This window comes from Berghia stephanieae, chromosome 4, assembly GCF_034508935.2.
Source record: "Berghia stephanieae isolate SIO BIC M18660-M18661 chromosome 4, UCSD_Bste_1.3, whole genome shotgun sequence".
Classification (NCBI taxonomy): Eukaryota; Metazoa; Mollusca; class Gastropoda; order Nudibranchia; family Aeolidiidae; genus Berghia; species Berghia stephanieae.
The window spans coordinates 38,242,394-38,264,332 of record NC_088363.1 but is presented as its reverse complement, the minus strand read 5'-3'; the positions used below and the strand labels follow the sequence as shown (position 1 = coordinate 38,264,332).

The 21,939-nt window shown below is 35.8% G+C and overlaps 1 pseudogene across 1 annotated transcript in view; it reads right to left on the bottom strand.

Annotated features, from left to right (window-relative positions):
• Positions 1 to 312: 312 nt before the first annotated feature.
• LOC144971764 (sialin-like) overlaps positions 313 to 21,939 on the bottom strand; it is a 51,512-nt pseudogene continuing 29,885 nt past the window's right edge. Inside the window, exons 7-13 of the transcript XR_013645180.1 lie at positions 21,371 to 21,466; positions 17,478 to 17,605; positions 14,909 to 15,058; positions 4,791 to 4,920; positions 3,481 to 3,631; positions 2,844 to 2,934; positions 313 to 902 (exon numbers count right to left, since the gene is read on the bottom strand). The product of XR_013645180.1 is annotated as a sialin-like (transcript). The remainder of the gene's footprint in view (positions 903 to 2,843; positions 2,935 to 3,480; positions 3,632 to 4,790; positions 4,921 to 14,908; positions 15,059 to 17,477; positions 17,606 to 21,370; positions 21,467 to 21,939) is intronic.

Below are 21,939 nucleotides of genomic sequence, written 5' to 3'. Positions count from 1 at the left end.
CTACTTGCTGTGTATTCTGTCATAGTTTTCCAACATGCTTTCCGCCTTTGACTTGGAATGAGATTATTTGGTTTTGTCCTGTCCTTAGCCGGAAACCCGAGCTGGGAGTGAAACAGTCAAATAAAATATGGTTAGAATTTTTGGGAGGTGATATTTTTTGTCTTTTTGTCTTTTAAATCATCTCAAGTACAGGGAAGTAGATGAGCGGAGAGAGTGATTCGGATTGTAGATAGAAAGAAGAGATGACCTAACCTAAAAAATTCGTAAGCTCAGCAGTAACTCTTGACAAGAATTTAAACAAAAAACGTGTTAAATTTTATTTTATTTTCTTTCTTGATCGATATATATTATATATATTTATAGACTGACTGACACAGATAGATAGGTAGGTGGAAAGATAGTTAGTCAGGTGGGTATGTAAATAGATTGGTAGGTAAGTATATATGCTGGTAGGTTGGCAGATAGATAGGTTGATATGTAAGTAAAAAAAAAATAAAAATAAAAAAAAAAAAGAGAGAGAGAGAGAGAGAGAGAGAGAGAGAGAGAGAGAGAGAGAGAGAGAGAGAGAGAGAAGAGCAGTATTGATAGCCAGAATTTTACTTAATTTCATCAATATCTTAACAAAACTCTTCACCGCTCTTCATCATCATTCATATTCATCTCTGTCTTCAGTCGACCAATTTCACTTCATTTTTAAGCTCTTCGTCCGGTTCAAATGCTGGGTTTAGCTTCGCCTTATTAATACTACTACTATCTTCGCCATCCTCGACATTAGGTGAGTCGGGCTGCTCTCTGGCCCACGGTTGGGTCTCTCCTTGAGCAAAACATCCGAAGACAACGGCTCCAAACAACACGAAGGCTCCACACACGTAAAGAACATTTCTCCATTCTTCTTGTGTTTTCTGTGTTAAATAGAAAAGTTTGTAAAGATGGGCAAGGGGGGGGGGGGGATTTGGGGGTTGGGAGGGAATGATGAAGCGAGTGAAGGTAAATTATACTTGGTATTGTCAAGTCAGACTGATGGAAATGACATTAAACTTCACGTAAAAATTCTTGCATTTTCTCTCAATAAAGGCTTTTTAAAATTTTAATTAAAATTTTATTTCTAAAAAAAAATATTATAAACTGAAAAAAAAGAAACAAAAAAAAAACGACCAACCCCCCCCCTAAAAAAAAACTCCCAAAAAATAAACGAAAAACAAAACAAACAAAAAATGAGGTCAGTTTTTCTGTAGGGCATCACCCATTGTGTTTAGAACGTTCTACATAAAGTCACAAACCAACAGCAACATTCGGTATTTCAGACATTTCGTACAGTTTGTAAGGTACTATCATTTATACATGAGTATGGTGAGAAAATATAAGTAAGTGGTTTTGTTCATGATCATGTCGGTCTTATTGCAGACATGTCGACTTCAAAATTCTAAAATTCGTAATTTTTAGTACATAAAAATAATATTTGTTATAGTTAACTTTTTAGATCAACAATTTACCCTAACAATGATTAACAAACACTTCAAAATCCACAGTACTGTATACTCTGGTATCAACTTTATTTTTCAATATATTTTTATTGACATAGAGATGGTCATGAAGTTTTGAAATTTGAGCCGAAATTTCGTAATTTTACGAATTTTTCGTAGTAGTATGCAGGTCTGTTCTTATGACCAAGACTAAAGTTACTGGTGAACGCGCCTTTCAGCAGTCTGGCCCAAGGTTGTGGAATTTACTACCACTAGAGATACGTTCTTCGTCTTCATTAGAGGAATTCCAGCGTCGAATGAAGACATTCTTATTCTGACAGGCTTTCTTTTGATTATGTGTATAATTAGTCTTGTTCGTGTACTGTGTTAGGGCTTAATCTATGTTTTGCACCCAGAGCCTTCCTGATGGAGGGATGTTTGGAGCACTATAAATGTATACCATTATTATTATTATTATTATTATTATTATTATTATTATTATTATTATTATTATTATTATTATTATTATTATTATTATTATTATTAATTCATCAACTTTTCCACAAAGTGCGGAACGCGATCCATTGTCTTCTGTGTTAAAATATTACATTTTAAGCCCCCAATGAAGAAATTAAATAGTAAAAACATTTGTCTACGAACATTCTACTACAATTCAATACCTTCCGCAAATAAATATGCCAAGATTTAGAGAAAGAAAGGCGTTCCAGGGTTGGGTTCCTGATCTCCGATATTGGGCAGGGAGGCACTTACTGTGTATACTATTCCCCTATATCTGTTTCCCAACATGCTTTCTGTTTTTATTCTTGAAACGAGATTACTTGGTTTTGTCCTGACCGTGGCTGGGAGGGACACAGTCAAATGTGTTAGAGTTAGGGAGATGATATTTTTTGTCCTGTAAACCATATCTCTATTATGCACTGTATTATTTTTGTTTTACATATATTATATCATTTGTAAACATTTGAATATATTCCTCTTATTGGGGACCTGTGCTTGTGTCTGGATAAGACATTTAGGTGATCTCAAACAAAGTACACTGATAATGTGCTCTTTGAATCTACATCTGTTCCTTTTTCGAACTAATTCCCCTTTGTCTTGCGTTTTCTTGAATGCCTTAACTGGAATTCTAGAACTTTTTACTGTTCCATTGCCTTCCTTTTTACTGACCCTGATATGTCCTAAATGTGTCTCAAGCGCCATAAAAACTCTATAAACAAACAAAACAGAGAAAAGTGTTCCATTTTGCAATGAGGACTGCTGAGTATATTGGATGGTATTTTTTTTTCAAGGTTGGAAGGGGTGGTGAAATGCTTCAAAAATACTTAAAGATAGGAAGAAAAAAAATAAATGAAAACTTACATTTGGTGTCAAGGCTCCAAAAACTATAGGTGCTAACATTCCCGGAATTGTGGACACAAAGTTTGTTATACCAAACACAACACCTGCATATCTGTCGTGGAAGATATCCGAAGATTAAAAAAAAAACGAAAAATAAAAAAAATAAAAAACGAACCAAAATCCCCACCAAACAAACAAACAAAAACCAAACACCCGTTAGTCACCTAATAATTTGTATATTATCTGAAGAAATCGACAGACCACGCTTTTAATGGCCAGGTACTCAACTTACACCTGAGTACAGTGAGAAAATGTGATTAAAGAGCCTTCTCCAAGGACTCAACTATGCGCCGAGCGAGGCTCGAACTCAGGACCTTCCGACCCGAAAGCGAGTGTCATACTCATACCACAAGACCACATTGCCGCACCATTACAGAAAACTATTCGTAACCTTTAACATTTATAGTTTGATTGAGCAAATCTATTGAGAACTAATCACACAACTAGCGGTCTAGAAACAATAACAAAGAGCAGCGTGATGTCAAATACCTTAATTGCAAACAATCATCTATATTTGTCCGAGCGGGATTGAGGGTGTGTCACAAACCTTGCGTTTTGATTGGGCAAAAATCGGCTGGTGACTGGTTAATTGACTTACCCCGGGGCAAAATCCACATGGTTGACCATATAGCCGCCATAGACCATGCCTTCAAATCCCACCGATAAGGTCAGTAGGACAATGCCGGTGGTTCTGTTCTCACAGGATACAAATCCTACAGCGACGATGAGGGAACCGGAAGCGATGAAAGCTGAGAATATTGGTAGAAAGTAGAAAATTGTATACCTAAGCAACGCGTAAAACTGTATACATATTAAACAGAACTCTACTCACAAAACAGAAAAGATACACATATAACAGAGAGCTGCTCATAAAATAGAAAACGGAGTATTGCACACGAAAAACAGAATATTACATGCAAAACATGCAACTGCACACAAAGAGAAATTGTACACACTAATCAATAAATTGTACACACAAACAGGAAACTAACTATACACAAAAGCAGGAAACTTTATTACACACAAACAGATAACTGTACTTACAGACAAAAAATCACAGAATAGAGAAAACTGAACACACAAAAAGAAAATTGTAAACACAAACAGACAACTGTACACATAAAAAATACTGTACTCACAAAAATTAAAAACTGTACACATTAAACAAAAACTCGGACGGATCTTTGTTTTTGTGTTGGATTCCTGCGAGATGTTTCACAAATGTTTATTACAATTGGACCTTGATTTCCGAGTCCATCGAGAATATTATGAGTAGAGGTTTCTTCACTATCCTGTTGCTCAATGGGTGTATATGTTGGGGTGGTTTTTGCGGTTTACGTGAATAGTGTGGATTATTTGTCACGGTTTAAATGACATTTATAAATGACATTTCTACCGATAGGTGTGTAGCCCGCATTAAACTTCAACTCTCCTATCATTTCAATTCTACATTGTATTTCACTATTCCGAGTCATCCCGACATAATGCTACTTCGACACGATGTGTTACATTGGAAAGCGCTAAACAAATATCATTTATTATTATTATTATTATTATTATTATTATTATTATTATTATTATTATTATTATTATTATTATTATTATTTTATTATTATTATTATTATTATTATTATTATTATTTTATTATTATTATTATTATTATTATTATATTATTATTATTATTATTATTATTATTATATTATTATATTATTATATATTATTATTATTATTATTATTATTATTATTATTATTATTATTATTATTATTATTATTATTATTATTATTATTATTATTATTATTATTATTATTATTATTATTATTATTATTATTATTAATTCTTCTTCTTCTTCTTCTTCTTCTTCTTCTTCTTCTTCTTCTTCTTATTATTATTATTATCATTATACGTACAAACAGACTGGATTAGACGTCGTGTAACGGTGGTCGACAGCCATCTTGAACGCACATAATCCGCTACATGTCCAATGGTGAGAGACACTACGCCAGCTGCCATGTAAGGGACTGCCGACAGTACTCCATTCTACAATGAGAGAGAGAGAGAGAGAGAGAGAGAGAGAGAAAGAGAGAGAGAGAGAGTGTGTGTGTGTGTGTGTGTCTGTCTGTCTGTGTGTGTGTGTTGTGTGGGATGAGAGAGAGAGAGAGAGAGAGAGAGAGAGAGAGAGAGGTGGCGCGGTTTACAGATTATTAGAAGTTGAAAAAGGTGTGAATGATAGAGAGGAATATGGAGAGAAAGATAAAGGGAGTAAATGTGACTCATATATTAAGGGATCAACACATTTATCCCCTTTATTTTTCCATTTTATTGACTCATTTAGGCACCGCTAATTTTTAGAGAGGAATACAGTGAAGTCCTGATAAGGCAAACACCGGGGGACCAGAAAGATTGGTTGACTTTATAAACAAGGCTGATTTGCGGCTATGTGGTCTAATGGTATGACACTCGCTTTCGGATCAGAATGTGTTCTGGGTTCGAGTCTCGCCCAGCGCAGAGATGAGTCATTGGAAAAGACTTTTTCTCACATTCTCTCACCATACTCAGGCATAAGATAAGTACCTAGCCGTTAAAAGCGTTGCCTTTGTCGGAAAAAAATTGTAATATCGCCTAACAAGCGTCATGTTTCGTTCTACAAGTTACATGTTGCTGTTGTTCAGGGACCCCTTGTAAAGCGCATTGAGCACGGTGAGTGGATATTGCGCTATATGAAAGCTCATTTTTTTCACGAAGGGCACGCATATTCCGCTATAAACTCTCTTCCGACCTTTTATTTTTTATAAACAATGCCATCGTGAGTCCCAATGGCACCCTAATTGAAAAGTCTGTCAGTTGAACCTTGTGCGATTCCCTCAACTAATGGGAGCGATCTATATTTCCTTTCCATATGCTCGAGGTCATTGGTCACATTGCAATATGTGCTCAAAATGACCCACATATTGAAACGCGTTCACAGTTTGAGAAATATCCAACATCACAATTGGTCTTTTTGTTCAGCGTGACTCATGGGTATGTTTACAACTTTCATAAACACAGCAGTGTGTTTACATTTATTGAGAAATGTCCAATTGTTGTACGGGAGGGGGATCGAGTCTCGCTTTGAGAAGCGTATGGTTGTGTCCTTGGAAAAGGCTCTTAGCTCACAGTCTCTCACCGGGCTCATGTGCAAAATGAGTATATCTGGCCGATAACAGTGTTTTCTCTTTTTCTCTGATGAAAAAAAAAGAATGTAATATCTCCTAATATGCGCCATTTCTCCTCTAAATGTTAAAAAAAATGCCCTTCCGCCACGAAGGAATATAGATAACCTTATACTTCAAGCACGATGTCTGATGTCAACAGGAATCATCCATGCTGTCCAATTGAGCAAATAATAATGATAATAATAATAATAATAATAATAATAATAATAATAATAATAATAATAATAATAATAATAATAATAATAATAATAATAATAATAATAATAATAATAATAATAATAATAATAATAATAATAATACTTTATTGCATCCCAAACAGGAAATTTTTTGTACAGACGTGTTATAATTTACACAATAAGATAAAAATACAATGGAAATAAGATGTATATATATATAAAAAAGGAGCAGCTCTATAACCAGAGCTGCGCTTTATAATATGAATAGTATCAACACTGTAAAATAGTTAAAACTGTCACTATAAATTGAAAATTGAAAAGATTGCAAACCAAATAAATTAATAAATTAATATTTATATTTTTAAAAAGTAAAAATGAGAAATAATTATATAAATGATTATTGCTTGTTGTAATAAAGCCTAATACTGCACGGCAGAAAAGATTTGCGGTGTCTCTCTGTTTTCGTTGAAATAGAGAAAGGGCGACCACTTCTTTCTGACATAATAATTGATGGTCTTAGTGGATGATACTGGTCATTTAATATTTTAGTTATTTTATTTATACAAAATTTCTCGTATAAAAGATCTACATCGTCAACATCATTTATATAGCGTTTAATGGATTTTTTAATATTTGAATTTATTTTGTTCCTTTCCACTGCTAAGCAATTGCCTCCCCAAGCTGTTATACAAAATGACAAAACACTTCCGATTACTGCTCTATAAAATAATGTGCAGAGGGTTTTATCTATTCTAAACTGAGAGAGTTTTGATAAAAAATATGTACGTCTGCACATCTTATGCCTGATTATTTTCAAGTGTTCATCCCACTTGAGCCTGTCATCAATCGTTACACCAAGGTATTTGTAGTGAGGAACTCGCTGGACGAATTGGTCCTTTAATTTTAACGGTTCTATCGGTTCCTTCACTCTCCTAAAGTCAATCACTAGCTCCTTTGTCTTGCTTATGTTAAGCTCTAGGTGGTGGGCATCACACCAAGACACAAATCTATCAATTTCTTGCCTATAAGCCACTTCGTTGCCATTTGCCATGAGGCCTTGAAGAGCGGTGTCATCTGCAAACTTTATTAAAGGTACACTCAGGTTTTGACTTCTACAGTCATTCGTGTATATTGTGAATAATACAGGGGACAATACACAACCTTGAGGAGCACCAGTATTTGTAGTTATACAGGAAGATTTGTTTTGTCCTAATTGAACATATTGTGCTCTCTCCGTAAGAAATTCGAGCACCCAAGCAATTATATACTTGTTTAAATTCAGACTAGTCAATTTTTGAACAACCAACTGAGGTTGCATTGTATTGAACGCTGAAGAAAAATCTGCAAAAAGCAATCTGCAATAGCTCCTAGCGTGATCTACATGCCTGTAGATGTTGTTTGTAAACAGCAAAATGGCATCCTCTACGCCACGTCCTGGTTTGTAAGCAAATTGATGACTATCACTCAATGGCATAAACTGATTCCTAATTTTAACAAGAACACGTTTTTCTAAAGATTTCATGACTATTGAAGTCAGCGCAACAGGTCTGAGATCGTTCATAGTTTCAAGTTTTATTTTTTTTGGAACAGGAATAATTTTTGAAGTTTTTCAAATTTCAGGGATCGAAACGCATTGGGGGGACCAGTTAAAAATATGTGTATAAATGGGGGAAAGCTGATGGGCACATTCTTTTAATAGTTTTCCTTTCAATCCATCCGGTCCAGCAGCCTTCCTCTCGTTCAGTTTCGAAAATACGAATCTCGTTTCCTCTTCACTGACCTCAATAGTCATTTCATCTTCCAAAGCCCTGTCTAATAATAATAATAATAATAATAATAATAATAATAATAATAATAATAATAATAATAATAATAATAATAATAATAATAATAATAATAATAATAATAATAATGATAATAATAATAATAATAATAATAATAATAATGTACTTTATTCATCCAGTCGTATAAAATGCCAAACAATGATACATACATAAACATAAGAATGTACGTAAATATAATGTGGTAAAGTAAAATTTGGTAATAGGTATAGTGTAATATATATTGTAAGCTGTAAGAATAATTACATAGTATAAATTTCAAGGGACATACAGATTGTCAAGATATAGATATCTAATAACGGAGTGGCTATTCGTCAGTACTGACCCCCAGGCGCTGGCACCTGCTGGTCAATGCTGACGAACAGGCACCAGCGCCTGTGGGTCAGTACTGACTAATAGGTACTGGTGCCTATTGGTCAGTTCTGACGTCGCTACGGGCGTTGGCGCCTGTACTGACGGTACCAAAAGATGCCATCCTTTGAAATAACTTGCCCTACGACAAATAAATTCGCATTTCCTGTCCCATACTATTCTATAGGCGTGTCTGGCAAACAGGAAAACAATTTATTGCGTATTTATTCCCTGACCCACGATTTAAAAATGCCGGTTGAGGGCGCTGTGCTCACTGCATGAAAATTGTCCTAAAATCGAATATTGGTAATTCATGGATTGCATCCCTTGATTCAGTGATTCTATAATATTCTCTTACTCCTTGGTGTTCTCTTCTCCTCTATAATGATAATGATGATGATGATGATGATGATGATGATGATGATGATGATGATGATGATGATAATGGTGATCAACATAATCATCATTATCATCATCCTCAGCACCACCACCACCACCATGCCACCAGCAGCAGCACCACCACCTCCACTCAACCATAATCATTATCATCATCATCATCACCATCATCATCAAGTCCCGCCCTTCACTGCGCTAGCGGCAAGTCGATATAAATGACCCTCATCTTGGTAAAAAACTCTCAAACCTTGGACTTCGCGATTATTATTATTATTATTATTATTATTATTATTATTATTATTATTATTATTATTATTATTATTATTATTATTATTATTATTATTATTATATTATTATTATTATTACTATTATTATTATTATTATTACAAGTTCAGGGGGTAGAGCGAATTAAAAACAGGTAGGAATTAGTTTGTGGAGCCAAGATAGCAAGGGTAATCCACGAAATACTATTGTTCGATTTCAGGACTAATTTAATGCATTGGTTACAGCGACCTCTTGCGGCGTATTTTAAATCGTGCTCCAGAGAAGAAAATACGCAATGAATTAGTATCTTTTTGGGCAGACACGCATAAATAGGACCTACTCTCATGACCCTATAGGTGTATGCCTTAAAAACCAATGAGAATTGAATTAAACTCGAAGGCTTTAGATCAGAAATGATCATAAAAACCGAGCGAATCTGGTAAAAGCTTTTTAATAATGCCCTATTACTTGTAGTTTTGATATTCCATACTTTAGAATGCATATTCTCTTCTTATTTAATCTCTGAAGCATGATTTTAAAAAGTAAAGAGTAGTTTAATGTACACTTTCGAATGAATTTGTATCCAAATGCAGTCGGTCTGGAATTAAATGAATTACTTCCCTTGATCCAATTGCAACGTTACAATCCGTCTTTTCTACTACTACTACCACTACTACTACTACGACTACTACTACTACTACTACTACTACTACTACTACTACTACTACAACAACAACTACTACTACTACTACTACTACTACTACTACTACTACTACTACTACTACTACTACTACTACTACTACTACTACAATACTACAAACTAACAACAACTACTACTACTACTACTACTACTACTACTACTACTACAATAACAACAACAACAACAACAACAACTACTACTACTACTACTACTACTACTACTACTACTACTACTACTACTACTACTGCTACAACTACTAATTAACATCAACTCCATATTGACGTAATTAAATTTATCTCCGTATTTAACAGATGACAGACTCTATATTATTATAGCACAGCACATTTTGTCCCCAATATCTCACCTACAAACATAAATCAAATATAGATCTTTTGATCTTTGTGATCAGCGATAATATGGCGCTTGGCTTACTATCTGTATGTACGAGGGTTTAAATCTGGCGGTACTCATTTTACTTCCTATCCACTATACCTGCTGCCACGAAGGGCAGCAACGAAAGAACTACATCTTTCCCTGTCCGTGGTCATCATCGTCATCAGGGAGCTCCAGGTCCTCCAATCTCTAATTTCTCCCTCCACTGGTCTGGTTTTTGGCGGTACATAATTGAGTCCTTAAAAATGCTATTTACTCATATTTTTTCCACCGTTCTCATGTGTAAATTCTTCATTGTGGAGATGTGAGTCCAGGAGAAGGCAGGCCTTGTCTGGACGCCGGGTTGGATCGTTCTTAGTCTGACGTTTCACCATCAGCTGTTACGGCATGATTGTTTCTGGGCTGGGATCGCCTTCAGGATCATGAAGGTACTCAAGCTTCTGCACGACGACAACGTGACGATCTTCTTCCTGTCCCAAACTCTCGGGAAGTGGATGTAAATATAACCAAGTTTCAGTTAGAAGCAGAATGTATATACCGAAGGATTACGGGAAGTAAAAGAGGAATTGATTATGCTCTTTGATTGGCGCCCATGATTTATTTAGAAAATAAGATGCCATGACCCTGAGACCAGAAAATCAATTACACAAGTTTGGTACCCATAGAGATTGGAGTCCGTTTTTTTTGTTGTTGTTGTTTTTTCACATGTTTGTTCCCTTTTATGATGGTGTAGTTAGTTATGATGAAGAGATCATAATATGATGATATATTATCTAAATCTAATGTTGGTGAGGGGACACAATGGTTGTGAAATGGTCAGGCTGTAATGGAAGTTGTTTTTGTTTTGAGTCAATCAAATCAACGCGTAGCCTTCATTAACTTATTGATGGAACGAAATTGACGCCACTCAGCTCTTTGTTGTTGCTTTTAGCCAGTACTACTCACAGAATTCTATCAATCTCAATCAGACTATAACACATGGTTTTGTATCTCAATCAGACTATAACACATGGTTTTGTGTATTGGTACAATATATCCGGCTGGCGGATGTTGTGAGCACTTTGCCTTGATGAACACCATCGATATAATCTGACAATAGGACTGCGATTACGTTAAAGCGGTGGTGAATGATAAAGTGGCAGAGATGAAATATATATGAAGACGTGGAAACGTCATCGCATTAATTCAATCAATTTTAATACGAACCTGAAGTGCCCACCCACGTCTTATAGTCCGTGTGACTGTTACGATTTAAAAAGCCGTACTTTAAAACTGCGTTCATACGTTTTGTTATTTTCAGTATATTCTTATAATAATGATAAATAAATAAAATAAAATTCCCTTTATTCATGGAACATCTGTATCTAGGGTCTATACCAAAGGAAGGCTGGAATAACTCAGGCATCATCCGCAGTGCAGCGCCGCAAGTCGAGCTAGGTCGAGGTGACTTGCTCAAGGCGACACAGCTCAGTGGCGGTTGATAGAACTCGGTACCTTTCGGGTGCGAAGCAAAGACCGTACCGCTGACCCACGCTGATCAAAAATGGAATAATCTATTCGTTATCAAGTTTCTCCTCCTTTCCGTTATTTATTATTATCATGATTATTATTATTTTTTGCATGACAAAAAAAAAGAGGAACTGTGTTTTCAGTCCACCTAAATAAAAACATTAATAAAGGACCAAATATCGTCTATACTTACCTTAAACGACATTGATACTGAGCCTATCATAGGCATCAGCAGAAATAGACAGGCATATAATTTATTGCAATTCAACGACTTAGTAATATCATTTACAACGTTTTATTTAATCTCGGAAAGTCTTGATTGAGAGTTGTTCGAAATTGGGCGCCTGCTGCCAGATAGCCATTGACCTAGCCAATTTGGCCAAAATTGGCCACACACAGAATATTGTTTCTCCAATTAATTTAAAATCAACATTTATATCTATTTTAAACTACTCCTAGTCCGTTAGAATTTTTGTGATAAAAAAACCGATTGAGTTCTCCAAGGAGATCAGAGTTTTAGTATTGTTTGCTAAAGTAAGGTTCTCTTTGGTCACTTTCCACGATCACTGGCCTCGAGTACGGCTGTGCCTCAGAAAAAAAATTAAAATTGTGCGAGTACAAGTATCTACAAAGCAGTCCTCTCTCTCTCTCTCTCTCTCTCTCTCTCTCTCTCTCTCTCTCTCTCTCTCTCTGACGCTCCCTTAAGCATATTCAAGACCCTATAACTATAAAGTTGTTCTCTTTTTTTTTCATTGGTTTTTGCTTTGTTTGTTTTTGTTTTGTTTTTCTCCGGAGACATATTGTTACGTACAAGAAATGTGCAAGGCAATACATTTTGACGTCACACTGTGTTCTAAATTAAAATAATAATTCTAAAAGTGAGGACCACTGGTGGACTGAAAACACAGTTCCAACAAATATTTAAAAAAACAACTCATCAATAGAATGAACAAGTATTATAAAAGAATCGTAACAAGAAATATTATATAACATATTTTCCTCTATTTTTCTTCAATTTAAGCAATAACGAAAATATACGAAAAAGCAACAACAACAACAAAAAAAAAAACCCAAAGAAATAGCATGGACAACATAAAATAAAAAAGAATCTTATGGTTGCTTGAAACAACGCGTTAGAAATCAAACTTATCTAAGTGACCATGTCTTACTGAGTGTCATCGGATAAGTTGGCCTGGGATTTTAATTGTTTTGTTTTTAATGGAATACTTTAGGCAGTGTCGAATAATTACGAAGAGGTCTAAGTTGCACTGACGAACAGGCCTGATGATCGTCAGTGCTGATCAATGGCTGGCGGTGGCACAGACCGAAGAGAGGTTGTCTGTGGGCGGTGGCACCTGTTGTTCAATCCTGACCAATAGACACCAGGACGTATTGGTCAGTACTGACCCCCAGGCGCTGACGCCTGTTCGTCAGTACTGACCCGCAGGTGCTAGCGTCTGGGGGGTCAGTACTGACCAATAGTCCTTGCCAATAATCTAGTAAAATGTATATTGATGTCAACATATAAGGAAACAGATTAGTAAAAATAACTAAGAATAGATACAGTATAATAATATTGTAAATTGACTGAGAAAAATTACATTGTATAAATTACATGGCACATAATGTAGATTAAATACGTAAATTGAAAAGTTGAAGCAAGCCATTTTGTAAATTGATGTTTAAAAATTGTGGGTATGGAGTAATTTTAAAGAAAAGGATTCAAAATTAAAACAGACGCAGACCAAAATTTATAAATTATTTTCCTTATTAAAAATTCTGCAACTGTAAGGTAAAAAGGATCGGAGGTGTCTTTCACTTTTCGTTCTGATAGACAACAAACGGTCACTTCTGTTCGACTTAGTGCTCTGATAATTTAAAGGATGTGTTGAATTTGCTAAAATATTTCCAATTTTTCTGAAGCAGCATTCTGTATATAAATCATTAAAAGACATGGATCCTGTGGTGAGTTTGTCAGCTCTCTTAATAGTCCTATCAAAATTAGCTTTTGCTGAGCTCAGACAACCCCCCCCCCAGGCAGTAATACAAAAAACCAAAACACTTTCTATTACAGATCTATATAATAACGTACAAAGTGTTTTGTCGATGTTGAGTTGGGACAATTTCCGTAAAAAACTACATTCTTTGATTACTTTTACTATTGATAGAACTGGTATGTACGATCCACCGCAATTTGTTGTCCATGGTGATTCCTAGATATCTGTATTCTACTACTTGCTCTACTTTTTCATTTTTAATAGTGATATGGTCTTTTGTATTCTTATCTTTTCTAAAGTCTATAATAAATTCTTTGGTCTTACTTACATTCAATTCAAGGTGGTTATGGTCGCACCAGGAAACAAATTTATTTATTTCTTCCTTATAATTTATTTCGTCATTATCAGTAATTAGTCGTTGTAGAGTAGTATTGTCAGCAAATTTTAAAATGGGTATGTTTAGATCTGCGCTTTTACAGTCGTTTGTATAAAGTTTATAGAAAATGGGAGAGATTACACAGCCCTGCGGAGCAACAGTATTTATAGTAATGTTATTGGGGACATCTCCTCTTACTTGTATATATTGTAGTCTATTTGTAAAGAAGTCTAGCACCCCGGAGATGATATAAGGATTAATTTTAAAAGTAGAAAGTTCATGAGCAAGGAGGTGGTGCTGAATCGTATTAAATGCGGATGAAAAATCAACAAAAATAATTCTGCAGTAGCTTTTAGGCATGTCTAAATGTTTGTAGAGGTTATTTGTAAAAACTAATATGGAATATTCTACACTGCGCTTACTTTGGTAAGCAAATTGATAAGGGTCCAAAAGAGCTCTAACATGGTTATTGATTCGTAACAATTGATGTAAGAGCGACAGGTCTCAGATCATTCATTGATTTTACTTTGTCTTTTTTGGGGACAGGAATGATTTCTGAATTTTTCCAAATACGAGGGGGTTAATAATCGTGCCCAAGGAGCTCGAACCGGGGACCTTCCGGGTCACAGTGCAATGCCTTAACCACTTGGTCACTTCGCCCCCCCCCCTCCTACACGTTAAGTGTTGGATAAAGATTTCTGGAAAGAAGTGTACGTCGGATCACAAGGATTCCATCCAAATGTTTGGCCTTATGGCCTATCTTGGCAGCTTTAAGAGAATTTTCAACTACCTATGGCATGATTTCCTTACCTGCTTGATGTCAAACTTGAGTACTTCTTTCATGTAGCTTGGGAGACCAGTGAGCATTGTGTAATGCATCCAGTTGTTGCACGCGTGAGCAGTCACGCACGCCCACAATGCACGTGATGTCAGAAGAGCCCGCCATGGTACTTTAAAATTCTGATGTAGAGAAGAGGAATGATGATATATACCGTCAACCGGGGGTAACTTTGCTTTAAAGAGAAACGTTGCCCCTATCTGTGAGTTTTGGAGTATTTTGAGTAATCTCAGTGTTGTTGTAGTTGTTTTCCTGGTTAAAAACTACTTTTTAAACTCTCTCCTTACCGATCATTTTCAGTATTTTCCCAAAATGGCAGGTTTACCCTTAGTATTTTTTGTTATTGCGTACAATGAGTCTGGCTGCGTTATTTTGAGCAACATGAAGTTTGCTCATTTTGTCTTTAGTTTAATTCACCCAAAGGGGGTTGCAATAATCCAATTTAGTTAAAACAAGGGAATTAATTAAAAGTTCTGCGAAATGCTTCGGTATTAAATTACGCGTTTTGCTTTTTTTTTTCATTTCTATGTACATAGATTGTATGGTATTATCCACGTGGCTTGTCATGGAAACATCTTTTTGTTTTATTTGAAAATTCAATTGAGCTACTTCCGAGAGTAATAGGTGATTTATTTGCCTGTTAAAGGATACTCGGCCTTCCACACATTAACATCTCAGTTTTACTATCATTTAATTTTAACTTATTATGGTACATTCAAGATTTAATCTCATTAAAACAGCTCGTAATTCGTTGTATAAAGAAATGTAAATTACTAAGGGGTGCTGAATCATATATTTGCGTATCATCTGCATAAAAATGATAAGTCAGATTGAATCTGGATGTCACACTAGAAAGGGGCTGCATATATATAGTAAAAAGGACAGGGCCAAGAACAGAGCCTTGTGACATTCCAAAGTTTAGTAAAATTTGTTCTGATTGAACACCATTAACTACGACAGTCTCCAATCAATCCTGTAAATATGATGTAAACCATTTAAGGGCAATTCCTTTTATGCCGAAGGTATTTTCTAGTCTTCTTAACAAAATGTCATGGGCAATGGTGTCAAAGGTAGCTGAAAGATCTAAAAGGCATAATACATTGATATTGTTAGCATCAACATGACATAACAAGTCATTGAAGATTTTAAGAAGCGCCGTTTCAGTACTGTGTTGATGTTTGTAGGCTGACTGAAAGGGTTGTTCCAAACTGTTGTTCTTAAGATGAGATGTTAATTGTGTCAGTACTACCTTCTCCAAAAGTTTTGATAAAAAAGGTCAATTTGATACAGGACGATAATTGTTTATATAATGTGGTCCAGTGATGGTTTCTTCAGAAGTGGTTTGACGAGGGCACTTTTAAAGCACGATGGAACTTCGCCGATCAGTATGGATGTATTTATGATTGATGTAATGGATGGTAATAATGTATCGATGGAGCTGGCCAAAAGCTGTGCTGGTAGGAGATCAAGGTCGCAGGATTTAAATGGGGCTTTTTTATCAACTCTTTTAGGAAACTAGGTTAAACTGGTTGGAACATTTCTAAAGGGGTACCACAGAATGTATTTGTATCTATAAATGGTTCATGCCGGCTAGTTCTGAACGAATTTTATAGATTTTGTCTTTAAAAAAGTTGACAAATTTGTTTGGCAAGTCTCTTTGATTGGTTGTAGATGGTAATGAAGTGCATGTTTCACGTCCAAGTAGATCATTGCAGATGTTAAACAATGTTAAATTGAATGTAAGCTTCAATTTAAGTTACTAAAAATAAAAATGGACGTTTCGGGTTTCCCCTTTATCAACAAATCAGGATGAATGAAACACTACCGACGAATGAGATATTGTGGTTGTGGCGTTGTTAAGATGAATAACACTGATGGGCAGGAAATAGCCCATTTGTCCCTATTTCCTTCCCATCAATGTTTTTGTTTATTCATATTAACATCGCCACTACCACATTATCTCATTCGTCTGGAGTGTTACATTCGTCCTGTTTTATTGATAAAGGGGAACCCCGAAACGTCCATTTTATCTGTTTTCGTTTATTAATGTGAAGCTTACATTCAATTTCACATTGCTATTTTTTTCTTCGATCTTCGAGCAGCAACATTTACATCTATCAATAGTACTATCAATAATCATTAAACAAATGAGCAACAAAACATTACTAGTCATATGAAATTCTAAGCTTATACAACTCTATGTCAACGTTATAAAACTATCCAGAGAACTTTCCATCTTTGGTTCGAATCCAAATTGTAAAAGTTTCTGTAACATCAGTATTGCATCTGGATAAGCAAAGTTTGAATTTATCTTCTATTGTAAATGTTATAGTGAAGAGAGATAGAGATAGACTAGAGATATATAGATAGATAGATAGATAGATAGATAGATAGATAGATAGATAAATAGATAGATAGATAGATAGATAGAGAGAGAGAGAGAGGAGGGGGGGTGAATTGTGATGAATCAATGATATTGTCAATCATATGTATCAATCTATTGTTATTGAATGCTAAGAGCAGGGAGTAAATTATACCAACCTTGACTGTATCGTTTTTAATACTTTTGTTAATGTAATCCCTCTCTGCCTTGGATATCGTAGGATGGCTGTCTGGAGAGTTGGATACCAGGTAAAACCATGCTGCACACCAGAGTACGCCCGCGCCACCTAAATTACGAGTAGCAATAATATAAGATTATTGAATTCCGACGTTTGGAGTTTCGAATACGTTCCCAATATACTGCTGCGCGACCTTAGGATTACGCGACGGGAACGAATTTTGAAATTTCAAACACAACAGCCCAAGAAATCATTTTTATACTCATCTAATCAAAGGGAATCAGCTATGAGTCCAATGTGAGCAAATTGGGGCTTAATAATCTTGCCCAATGAAACCCTCTCCCACAAATCTTTCCTTGTCACACAATACCTTATCCACTCGGCCACCTCTCCCCCTTCCACTACTACTTACTAAGTATGTTAAAAATGTGATTCTTTTCTAATTTCCAAAGACTTCAATTTGAACTGTTCACAGCGAGACTTGAAACTTCCACCTACTGGTTAAACGCCGAATGGGATACCATAAGACCACAAAGTCGCCAATATGACATACAGTAGTCGTTGGAATCTAGCACGTTGAATTCCAGCACGACCTTGTTAGCAGGAAGGGCCTTTTCCAGCTGCTAAAAAAGATTGGCTGTCCTCAGTAGCTTAGCATCATTGCCTCCTTCCACGACGACATGAATGGCACCATCTGCTACGACAGTGGATCCTCTGAACCCTTCACCATGCGCAGCGGCGTGAAACAAAGCTGTGTCCTCGCACCGACTTTGTTTGGTATATTTTTCTCCTTACTGCTGAAGTTTGCATTCAAACAGTCCCCAGACGGAGTCCACTTACACACCAGAATTGATGGGAAGCTGTTCATTCTGGCACGGCTGAGAGCAAAGACCAAGGTCCGCACAGTCCTCATAAGGGAAATACTATTTGCAGATGATGCAGCTCTATGCGCGCATACCAAGGAAGACCTTCAGCGGCTGATATACAGGTTTTCCCACGCATGCAGGGAATTCGGGCTCACGATCAGCATCAAGAAAACAAATGTAATGTCTCAGGATGTCCCCTCTATACCAGCAATTTACATTGACAACGAGGAGCTAGAAGTCACTGATCACTTCACATACCTGGGCACAACCATCACCAGCAACCTCTCACTTGATGCAGAATTAGACAAGTGAATCGCCAAAGCTGCCGCTGTCATGGCCAGCAACCAACTCACTTTGAACCCCAAAATCAGAGTCTACCAGGCATGTGTACTCAGTAGCCTACTGTATGGCAGTGAATCCTGGACAACATATGCCAGACAGGAGAACCGCCTGGAAAACTTCCACATTCGCTGACTACGACGAATTCTCGGCATCAGGTGGCAGGACAGACTCACTAACAATGCAGTGCTAGAAAGAGCGAACTCCTTCAGTATGCATCTCATGCTCTGCAGCTACGCTTGCGATGGCTTGGTCAGGTACACAAGATGGACGATGGACGCATACCCAAAGACATCATGTACGGTGAACTAGCTTCTGGACCGAAGCTCTGCGTTTCTATGATGTCTACAAACGAGACCTGAAATTGACAGGCATCGACTCAAAGACATGGGAGTCGCTTGCTGACGACCGCAGCGGCTGGAGATATGCGGTGATGGAGGGAGTGAAGAGGGGTGAGGAGAGGAGAAAGAAGAGGTTTGAGGAGAAGAGAGCAAAGAGGAAAGAGAGGCAGCAGATCCAAATACCAAACACACAGTCAAACTACGTGTGCAACAATTGCGGTAGAGACTGCCATGCAAGGATTGGTCTACCGAGTCACACCCGTCGTTGCTCTCAACAAGACTGATGAGACTAAAAGCCATACAGGGCGCAAACCATCGTCTCTTGAGACGGAAGGATGCCGACTAGTCGCTGGAATCTAGCACGTCGAATTCCAGCACGCTCTGCAATACGACACACTGAAGCTGGGTGACTAAATGTATTGTTTATCTCTAATAGATCTCATCGGATTTCGGCCCGCTTAGATTCCAGCACACTTTTTGGCTTCTCCCGAGAGCTCGCTAGAATCCGGCGAGTACTGTAATAATAATTGAATAACAAGTTCAACGTGGTATTTTTGGTTCCAGTAATTTTTATTTGGGAAGTAGTTTGTCATCGTTTTTGTGCCCTAATTGTGTAACAATGCAGTGAATACGAATATAAGGACAACTTAGACCATTTAAAAAAGAATTTGCAACATATTTTGGCCGACAAAAATATAAACAGTGGGTTTGTTGGTCAAATGATGACCTTTTATCACATTTTTTCATATTATCTTCCAAAACATGTGTCTAAAAAGAATTGTCAACATATTTTGGCCTACAAAGATAAAAACAATGGATCCTTTAAAGAAAGCTGACTACACTAGCATTGAAAGCCAAATAAAAAGAAAATGGCATTGGCTGGGTCATAATATGGCCAGAGCAAAAAAGGGGTCACTTCCCAAGACAACCCTGTACTGGACAGCAGATGGGAAGAGAAATCGGGGGAAATCCAAAGAAATCTGGAGGAGGGCCATCAAAAATAAATAAAGGAAGTAGACCTGTCCTGGAATACAACCACCGTAATAGCCGACAGCAAAAACATGGAGCAAATGTCTGGTGGATGCCCTATGTGCCTAAAGGCCCGAAGTCGGCACCTAGGTAAGTAAGTAGACCATTTAATTTCATTGGAAGAAACCACATCGCTTACACGACAGTCCAGTACGTTTCCTACCTTGTGATTATTATTATTATTATTATTATTATTATTATTATTATTATTATTATTATTATTATTATTATTATTATTATTATTATTATTATTATTATTATTATTATTATTATTCACTAATCAAGGGACTGAATTCAGGCAGAAAATTATGCATTCTCTCATAATATTGACCGTACAACTAAAAAAACACTTTTAACTTTTTGATATAAAAATTCCTCCCAGCCTCAATATCATTTCCAAAACCCCACCTTTTTTTTCAAACAATACTTCCATCATCATCACGGCCATCATTCAAGGTCACTGTCACCTTTCTCAATACTTATTAAACAGCTAACTGGCATGCTCTGAAAAGACGCGTATATAAAAAAAAAAATTAGCCAGAAAACTCGTCCTTTATATATGGTCCGATTTAAATGACCCTCATCTTGTCAAAAACTATCAAACCTGGGACTTGCAGTCACAGTTTTGAGAGTTTTTGCCAATGTGAGGGTCATTAAAATCAATCGAAATTTTCTGGCCAAATCTTTATAACCAGTTTTTTTTTCCAGAGTACGGCGGTTAACTGATAAAAAGAATGGTTTCAACACGATTATAATCAGGTCAACGCTTTGGATGAATGATAACGTCATGCTTTGACAGAGAGGATTGTGGACAAAGATATCCTCCTCCTCCTCCTTCTCCTCCTCCTCCTCCTCCTACTCATCATCATCTCTCATCACACATCATTCATAATCACCACATAATAATAATAATAATAATAATAATAATAATAATAATAATAATAATAATAATAATATATAATAATAATAATAATAATAATAATAATAATAATAATAATAATAATAATAATAATAATAATAATAAATAATAATAATAATAATAATAATAATAATAATAATAATAATAATAATAATAATAAAATAATAATAATAATAATAATAATAAAATAATATATAATAATAATAATATAATAACTAATAATAATAATAATAAATAATAATAATAATAATAAAATAATAATAATAATAATAATAATAATAATAATAATAATAATAATAATAATATAAAATAATAATAATATAATAAAAAATAATAATAATAATAATAATAATAATAATAAAATAATAATCAGCGGTACCTGTGACATAGAAGACGGAGCCCCAACCATTATCGAAGCCATCAGCGCACAATATGCCAGATACGATGAAAGTGATGATGTTACCAAGCGATGTGCCTGGACATTTGTATAGGATAATAATCATGATTATAATAATATAATTTTTTAGTCCAGTGAAAATGGAAAACGGATTTGGTTTACATTGAAACCAATAGAAAAAAAATACAATGATAATATAGGAGACGCATACACGTGCATAGACACGCACACACATTAAATTACACATACACTTTGATTTTTGTGATTGACTTTAGGAGAGTGAAGGAACCGATAGAACCGTTAAAATTAAAGGACCAATTCGTCCAGCGAGTTCCTCACTACAAATAACTTGGTGTAACGATTGATGACAGGCTCAAGTGGGATGAACACTTGAAAATAATTAGGCATAAGATGTGCAGACGTACATATTTTTATCAAAACTCTCTCAGTTTAGAATAGATAAAACCCTCTGCAAGGAGCAGTAATCGAAAGTGTTTTGTCATTTTGTATAACAGCTTGGGGAGGCAATTGCTTAGCAGTGGAAAGGAACA